The sequence below is a fragment of the Pteropus medius genome, unplaced genomic scaffold, assembly GCF_902729225.1.
Source record: "Pteropus medius unplaced genomic scaffold, Ma_sr-lr_union100, whole genome shotgun sequence".
Lineage (NCBI taxonomy): Eukaryota > Metazoa > Chordata > Mammalia > Chiroptera > Pteropodidae > Pteropus > Pteropus medius.
In genome coordinates this window covers 22,436,277-22,443,908 of record NW_024354502.1, presented here as the reverse complement: position 1 = coordinate 22,443,908, position 7,632 = coordinate 22,436,277, and the positions used below count along the sequence as shown (strand labels likewise).

At 42.9% G+C, this 7,632-nt stretch overlaps 1 long non-coding RNA gene across 1 annotated transcript in view; it reads left to right on the top strand.

Moving 5' to 3' along the window:
• Positions 1-3,881, top strand: part of LOC120595462 (uncharacterized) — a 4,361-nt gene extending 480 nt beyond the window's left edge. The window contains exons 2-3 of the long non-coding RNA XR_005650833.1: positions 2,677-2,911; positions 3,843-3,881. This is a non-coding gene — a long non-coding RNA (uncharacterized LOC120595462). The remainder of the gene's footprint in view (positions 1-2,676; positions 2,912-3,842) is intronic.
• The last annotated feature ends 3,751 nt before the right edge of the window (positions 3,882-7,632 follow it).

The window sequence follows — 7,632 nt, the reverse complement described above, 5'->3', positions numbered from 1 at the left end:
AAAAAAAGAGAGAGAGAGAGAGAAAGAGGAGAAAGTTTTTGATCAAATAATGGCCCAGCCTCTGCTGTGGTCAGTGTAGGCCTAGACACTCAGTGGATAACATCACTGTTGTATTGAGGTGACAGTGAACAGGCAGGAGAGTTTTGCTAATAGCCTTTAACAGGCACAAAAAACTTTGTTGACTGGCCCCACCCTAAGTCATTGCCTGGTAGGAATGGAACCCATCAGAACAAAAATGATAATAGTAAACTAGATTATATTCTACTATACACAACAATCCCCTTTTCTGAAATCTGTTAGTGTAAGTTCAGAGCTAGGAACCCTGATTAAAGGCTTTCTTTTATTCTGAAAAATGGAGTTCATTCATTTAGCTTTGACTCACTCTGGGAATGTTGCTCCTTTGACCAAAGCATGACTTCAAGGAAGACTTTAATGGAAAGATGAGGTAGATGGAAACTCTCACTTTGCTAATCAGATCGGCCAAATCGGTCCTGGAGATCATCAGATAGGGCAGCCAGATAAACCCAATGACTGGATCACAGAATGGTCTAATAGGCCTCTAGATTGTTGGCTCCTATTAATAATAATGATTAACAGGAGGAAATGGAAGAGGAAATGTGGGGATCAAGTAATCTTCTCAAATTGGGAGCAAGTGAGAAGCCAATAAAAGGAAAAGAAAGAAGAGAGAAAATGTAATCAGTAGAAAAACAGCCTTTGTAATTTGACATCTGAGAAAAACAAGGAAGCATGAAGTGCTTGCTGGTTTCCAAGGTCTATCTAGTCTTAAGTTATTCCAAAGCAACACTTTGGATCAACTTTTCTCAAACAACCAATTTAAGGACCTATTGAACGTCAGTCACCTGGGGAGATCTTTAAATATCTAAGTTCCCAGATCCACCTATAAAGTCTAGTATATAACCAGAGAAACTGTACTCCCCGGATATAGTAGATAGATTGAGACTGGACTTTTAAAATGTTTGTGTAGGAACAGATAAGCAATAGGAAGCCATTACAGGTTCTTAATGCATCTGAGGAAAATGATTAAACAAATCTTTCAGGAAATAATCTGGCAGTAGAGGCAAATCACCTAGGGATCTGGTTAAAAATGCAGATTCTCATTCAGGTGTTCTGACTGCATTCCTAACCAGCCCCCAGGTGAGGCCAAAGCTACTGGTCCTCCAACTACACTTGGAAAAGCTAAATCTTGGAGGACAGCTGAGAGTAGAGCTCTGGTACTCCTGGCTCTTGATACAGCACAACGAACGGGCTGCTGGGATCAAGTCAACATCTTTTCCTGGAGGGAAATTCCAGCTTCAATTTGGATGAGATTGTGAAGTATTACAGAAAGAGTCTTCTTTAAAATCAGGAGTCCCAGCTCTGGGCTGTGGAAAAGTCAGCTTGAGAAAAATTACTTTCCTTACTTAGCTTCTGTGGCCACATTAGGTAAAATGACAGAACTGGATTATATTGTCTCTAAAATGCTTTCTCATTCCATCATCCTAAATTCTCTAACCCCAGCACATTGAATAGGGTTGGACCAACTTAGGTGGACTTCTCTAACTCTACAGGTTATTAGTTACTGTATTTTAAAGAATCAACATTAGTATCTTACATCCTTTGGGTATGTCTGCTGTAAAGCATACATGTCTTCCCTTTATATCAATTGTATACACTACAATTTAGACATTTAATTACACCCTAAAGGGGGGAAATACATTTGTATGTGGGGGGTTGATAAAAGAAAATGCTATTGTATACAGACTGAAAAACATTATACTTTATTTTTAAAATATTGTAAGAGCTGGTATAAACAAGTCATAGCTTACAGATGTGTGTAAAAGCTGCACAAACTTGTGCACATTTACTATTTGGAGGGAAAAAACTTGGTTTTAAAAATTGTTTGGACTGTATGTTCTTTTCCTTTTTAGTAGGGTGGGGAGCCAAAGGAATTGAATTACAGGGTAGGATATAAAATACCTCCTTTAAGGAAATAAATGTGTAATAGGAACTATCTAGGCAGTTCTCTCACGCATGGGAATCCCCTGGGGCTGGTGTAAATGTGTGTAAGTATGTCCTCAGTGTCACTCCAGATGTTTCTACAGGGAAAGAATCCTTTCCCCACACATCGACATTAACACTTTGCTTGTAACCTCCATGCTCAGACTTGCTCCAAGCCAAGCAGCAGCCTGAAGGGGTACCCCAGGTGAGACTGGGGATCCACAGGCTCTTCCCATCCCTCACCATCTACACCTGGAAGATTATGTGTGTTGCTAAATATCCTCCTAAGCTTGGAGGGAAGAATTGAGCCTGTAAATATTAACACAGGATGAGGCTCAAAAACAAAGTTTACCAGGCAGAGAAGTCAGGCCAGGACAACTTTAAATGGTAATTAAGTCTCTCTACGCTTATCTTCTTGGGAGACTGTCCTTGGGCTCTAGCTGAGCAGGGCCTTCTCCGCTGTGTGGGGGGTCTGCTTGTAGTTTTGACTCCACCCCTCAGGGCAACCTGAGCTGCACATTTTTGCTGCAGCCTCTGGCTGCCAAAGCTATAAAAAGGCAGATCCTAGTTTCTGCAGTTGCCCCCAAGCCTGCTTGACATGGTTAGAAGGCTAGGAAGAATCCAGAGCTTCCACTTTTCCTCTAATATGTTCTCTCATTTTTCATCCCATGTTCCAAGGGAAAAAATGAAATTCTCCTGCTGAAGACCCACTCTTGTTTTCTGCCTGGCACCCCGGGACCCATTCCACAAAGGGAACACCGCCAGATGGTACCAGAGGTGTTCTCCGCAATCCACAACAAGATTGTCCCCAGGCAGGCTCCTGACACCTCTGGACTCTCCACCCCACCCACCTTCTTTGTTCACACCTCCTCACTCTGAGCAGAAAGTCACATACCAGGAGCCACAACTAAGAGTGAGTAAGTAGTGGCAACATGCTAAGGGGTTCCAAAACAGAATCCTGCCACTGCATATAATGCTTAAAACCATAAAAGCAGCAAAGGGAACAGTGAACACTATCCAGAACCAATGACAGTAATTATGGTACCAACACATATACGATAATATACACAAAGAATGAAGCACCAGGGTTAGATATCCTATGGCAGAGACTGGTCATCCCCAATATATATTTTCCTCTCCTTTAGTAATAGAAGCTCGAATTTCAGCGGGGCATATGGCCATCAGAGTAAAGACTATAGTCTCCAGCCTCCCTTGCAGCTGAGTATGGCTATGTGACTAGGTTTTGATTTCTGTGGAGTCTTCTTAAAATGAGGGGACTTGCCCTTCTTCATGCCTTCCTTTCTTGCTGCTGGCTGGAATGCAGCCATCTTGGACTGTAAGGTACAAGTCACTTTTTGAAATTGGTGGAACAAGATAGGAGGAGCTAAAGTACCTGATAATCAAGGAGCTAGCCACCATGCTGACTCTGGCTGGCCTATGTTTATGTGAGAGATAAATTAACTTCTCTATTGTTTAAACCCATGTTATTTGGGATTTTCTGATATCAAAGCTCAGCTGTATTCTAACTGATACCATTTCCTTTCCCTTAAGACCTGCTATATCAATGACATCCCCATATTAATTGCATCATTTCCTTGTAGAATAACATCCATAATAATAGCTTTTAAGCCTAAAAAAGCCTATTCATCACAGATCTACTCCATGTATTCTCTAATTGCAATTTTAAAAAAAAAGAGTACAACAAAATGAAATGCACAGTACAGTATTCCTATTTATCAACAAACAGTGAAAATGTAGACATTTTTTTCTTGATAAAAGGCAGATAACTTTTTCTCTAGAAAGTCTTGTTACAGCAATTTAATTTCTGTACTCTTGACCACTAGATACTGGCACTGGGTCAGATTTCTTCCCCTTGGTCTCCACTCCAAGTCCTTGGAGGAGTGGAAGGAATAATTTTGTGCTGATGAGGTCAGTTCATGTGAATGGGTAAGAAAGAATCATAACTACTGATAGCATTGATATGCATCCATGTCATTTAGCCCTCAGAATATCCTTAATTGGCAGATTTAGAAACTGAGGCTCCCACAAGTGGCATGACTTGCTCAAGGTAATTAACTATTAACTTGGGACTTTGGATTCAAGTTTTCTGATTCATACTATATCATAATTGCCTACTTACTTGTCTGTTTCTGCACTAGACAGTAGCTTCTTATTCACTGTTGCATCCCCAGCACCTACCACAAGGCCTAACATACTAAACATCCTCAATAAATATGTGTTAAATGAATTAACAAGTCTAAAATCCCACTCTGCCATTGTCCCCTTGCTCTGCAAGGGTTCTACAAGCCAATGCTCTTAATATATTCCAGGTCACTCCCAGGCCATATGGCCTGTCAAGAGAATGTGGTCAAGGATGAGACAGAGGGGAACAGGAATGGTGAACACACCCATATGACACACTCGTGTTCTCTTCCACACTCTCCTGAGCCTGGGTGGGCCCACCACACAGGGCATTGGCTGTGTGCCTCACAGCCTGGGAGACAACTTGCACTTTGTGTACTTTTCCAGGGAAAGGGAAAGGCAACTGTGGTCTAACACGTGTTAGAAATGCTGCTGCCTGGTGTCCTGACATTATAGCATCCACCCTGTCTGATTCCTGGAGGTAGGCCCACTTGCCAAGCATGGCTGGGGAGGTAGAGGGAGAGGACATGAGAAGAGGGGTTAGGCACTGTGAAATGAAGTATGTGGCCAAGACATGCAATGTGACCAGGCATTATGACACAGTACATGGGGCAAGAGTAGAATGGGGCCTCTCAGCTTCTTATATCTGTGTGTCTCCAGACCCATTGAAGTTATCTGTGTTTAGGCCAAGAGGCAAGGGTAATAGAGCTCATCATTACTTGTAAGACCTGGATTCTCTAAAGCCAACTGGATCTGAGCTGGTCCTGCCCCAAGCTCTCCCAAGGAAGAGTGAAGATGGAGCCAGCCTAGGTGTCTGCTACTTCCTTTCCTTTACTCCTCCCTCCAGTGAGGCTGCCAGAGGAAAAACGTTTTTTGATGGTTTTTTTTTTTTCTTTCTTTCTTTCTGTGGCTATCTACAGAGTCAAGGGGTGAAAAAGGGCTTGAGTGAGCTATGGTCACCAATCATAAGAAATCTACAGCTAAATTATCACCTGGCATGGTGGAAATAACATTATTGTAAAATGTTGTCATGATATTAAGGTCTTCCAGTTGGAAAGCCAAAAGTTAAGCCAGTGCTGGCATTCATTTTCCAATAAATGAGCTGGCTTAAACACCAATTTTCTCTCCTTGACTTGTAAAACTGACCTAAAAATGTAACGGAGTTCAATAAATGTTTTAAAGATTGCTATTAAGTACAAATGCTTTAACAATTTAACAAAACCAGAAGAAAACAACCTTAAAATCCCACCTTCCTTGCCCTTGCCCCACCCCCAAGTCAGGATGAAAGTTCAGGGTCTCAAACAATAACGCATTTGCCTGGTACCTAGTACATAATAGACACACAAATATATTCGGTGACAAGGAATTCTATGTGCCTTATGAGTTGGCACCTCACAGAATTTTTAGAGTTTGCTGACTTGGATTAGATTCAAGAATAGTGTATTAATCCTCTGGGGGAATATTCACAGGCAAACAACTACAGGAATATGCATTTTCCTTTGTTAAAACTTGTATCTGCATTCAAATATTGGCCTTGGCATTTCCTGAGTACTGGCTGTTTTGAATGTTATTATGTCAAACCATCTGCACTGGAAAGCAAAATCCTGTTAAGAAATATGATCGCAGGTTGTAAAGAGATTATCATGTTCCTGACCATTATACATTTTATATTTTGAAAATCCCCGTAAGAAAAGGTCATATTAAAATTCCAACTCTTTGTCAAAGCGGAGCTGAGTACTTTTATACAATTTATGACTAAGGTCGATATGAAAATTCAATTTTTTTTGTATGTGTTTCCAGTAGCTTCCCTGCTCTGGCTCACTATAATGAAACTTTTTCTCTGAATCTGAAACTGGATGACAATGGCTTCTAGTTAGACCTGATCTTTGAGAAACTCTCCTCTGCCTTCAAGGCAAAGTGCCTCTACTGCTCTTGTTGCCCACAACCAGAAAATGGTCTACGGGAGGTGGCTCTTTACATGGCTGAGGACAGATTCTGGAGAGAAAGTGCAAAATGAAAGCTTAAGGGAGGTTTTTTTTGGCTTTAGAAAACTAGAAAGCATGAGTTTCATTCCGATTTTTAGATACTCTGGGAGGGGGAAAAATAGACAATTCTTGTACTTCCAAGGGAAAGGTAAAGGTATTGGGTCCAGTCTTTAGGTGACAAATTCGCAGGTCAAGGGTCACAGCCCAGGTACTTCCAAGGGAAAGGTAAAGGTATTGGGTCCAGTCTTTAGGTGACAAATTCGCAGGTCAAGGGTCACAGCCCAGGTACACCTGACCTCCGGAAGCTGGGCAGTTCTGAGCAGCAGGACGCGAGATGGGAGCGGGTGGGAGCCCGCGGCGCAGAGTCGGTGAGGACGACCATGTCAGTTTCCGTTGTTCTAAGAGTGTCCAGAGCAGCTTCAGAGAAATGCAAGGGCACACAGGCTCGAGCCCCAGTCCAAACACGTCCGAGGATTTTGACACTCCCTCAACCCCCCCACCCCTGTCACGCACTCTGACTCAGTGCAGGGAGGGCAGGGAGGGTGTGAGCAGTTTACGTCCAGTTGGAAGTGGATGCAGCAGGCACACGGAATCCCTAGAATGTGGTGAAAATAGGCAGAGAATAACATAAGCCTGGGCGAGAAGAAAGTCAAGGGTAGGGAAGGGTCATAAAATTTTAAGATGAGGTGCGATGCTTCTTGTTCGGTCCCTAACAGGGGTATTTTCTGAAATCAGATCGAATCTAGTATTAGATTCTAATAATAAACAAACAAGCAAACAACTGACCACAAAAGTCACCCTTACTGCGCTCTCTGTCTCTCTGTCTCTCTCTCTCCCTCCTTCCCTCCCTCACTCTCGTCTCTCTCTCTCTTACTTCCTGACCAGACTCCTTGAAGGGAGGGGTCCCGTCTTGTTCACCTGGGGATCCTCAGCACGTCTCCAAATATTTGGGAGGTGCCTCGGTAAAGTCAGACGAACGAGAGTGAGCGAATGAACGAATGAGAGAAAGAGTGAATTGGCTACTCTAAGAAGTCGTTTTCACATGCATTCTCTGATGGGAAATAAAAGGGGGAAGAGGAAGACAGCCGAAAAGATAAATGGTGCCCACCCAAGATTATCCCCAAATGTCAATTTGTCTAGGTCAGTAGCTCGCAAACTTAGAGTGCTCTGGAATCACCTGGAGAGCTTGTTCACAGTTCGCGGGGCCCACTCTCAGAGTATCCGATAGTAAATGGGGCCAAGAATCTGCATTTCTAACAAGTTCCAGACGTCGCTGATGCTATTGGACCACGCTTTAAGAAGTGCCGCTCTGGGCGGTAACTCTGGACGGATCCCAGCGTCCCAGAGAAACCACCTCTGCAGTGGGAATTGAAAACTCAAGGCCCGACATTTCAAAAACAGACCGCACAGTACGGAGAGCAGAGCTGCTCAGCTCCAGCTTGTCCACAGCCGTGTAGGAATGAGAGCTCACTGGAAATCAAGATTTTCTTTTGAATTTTCCCTATTT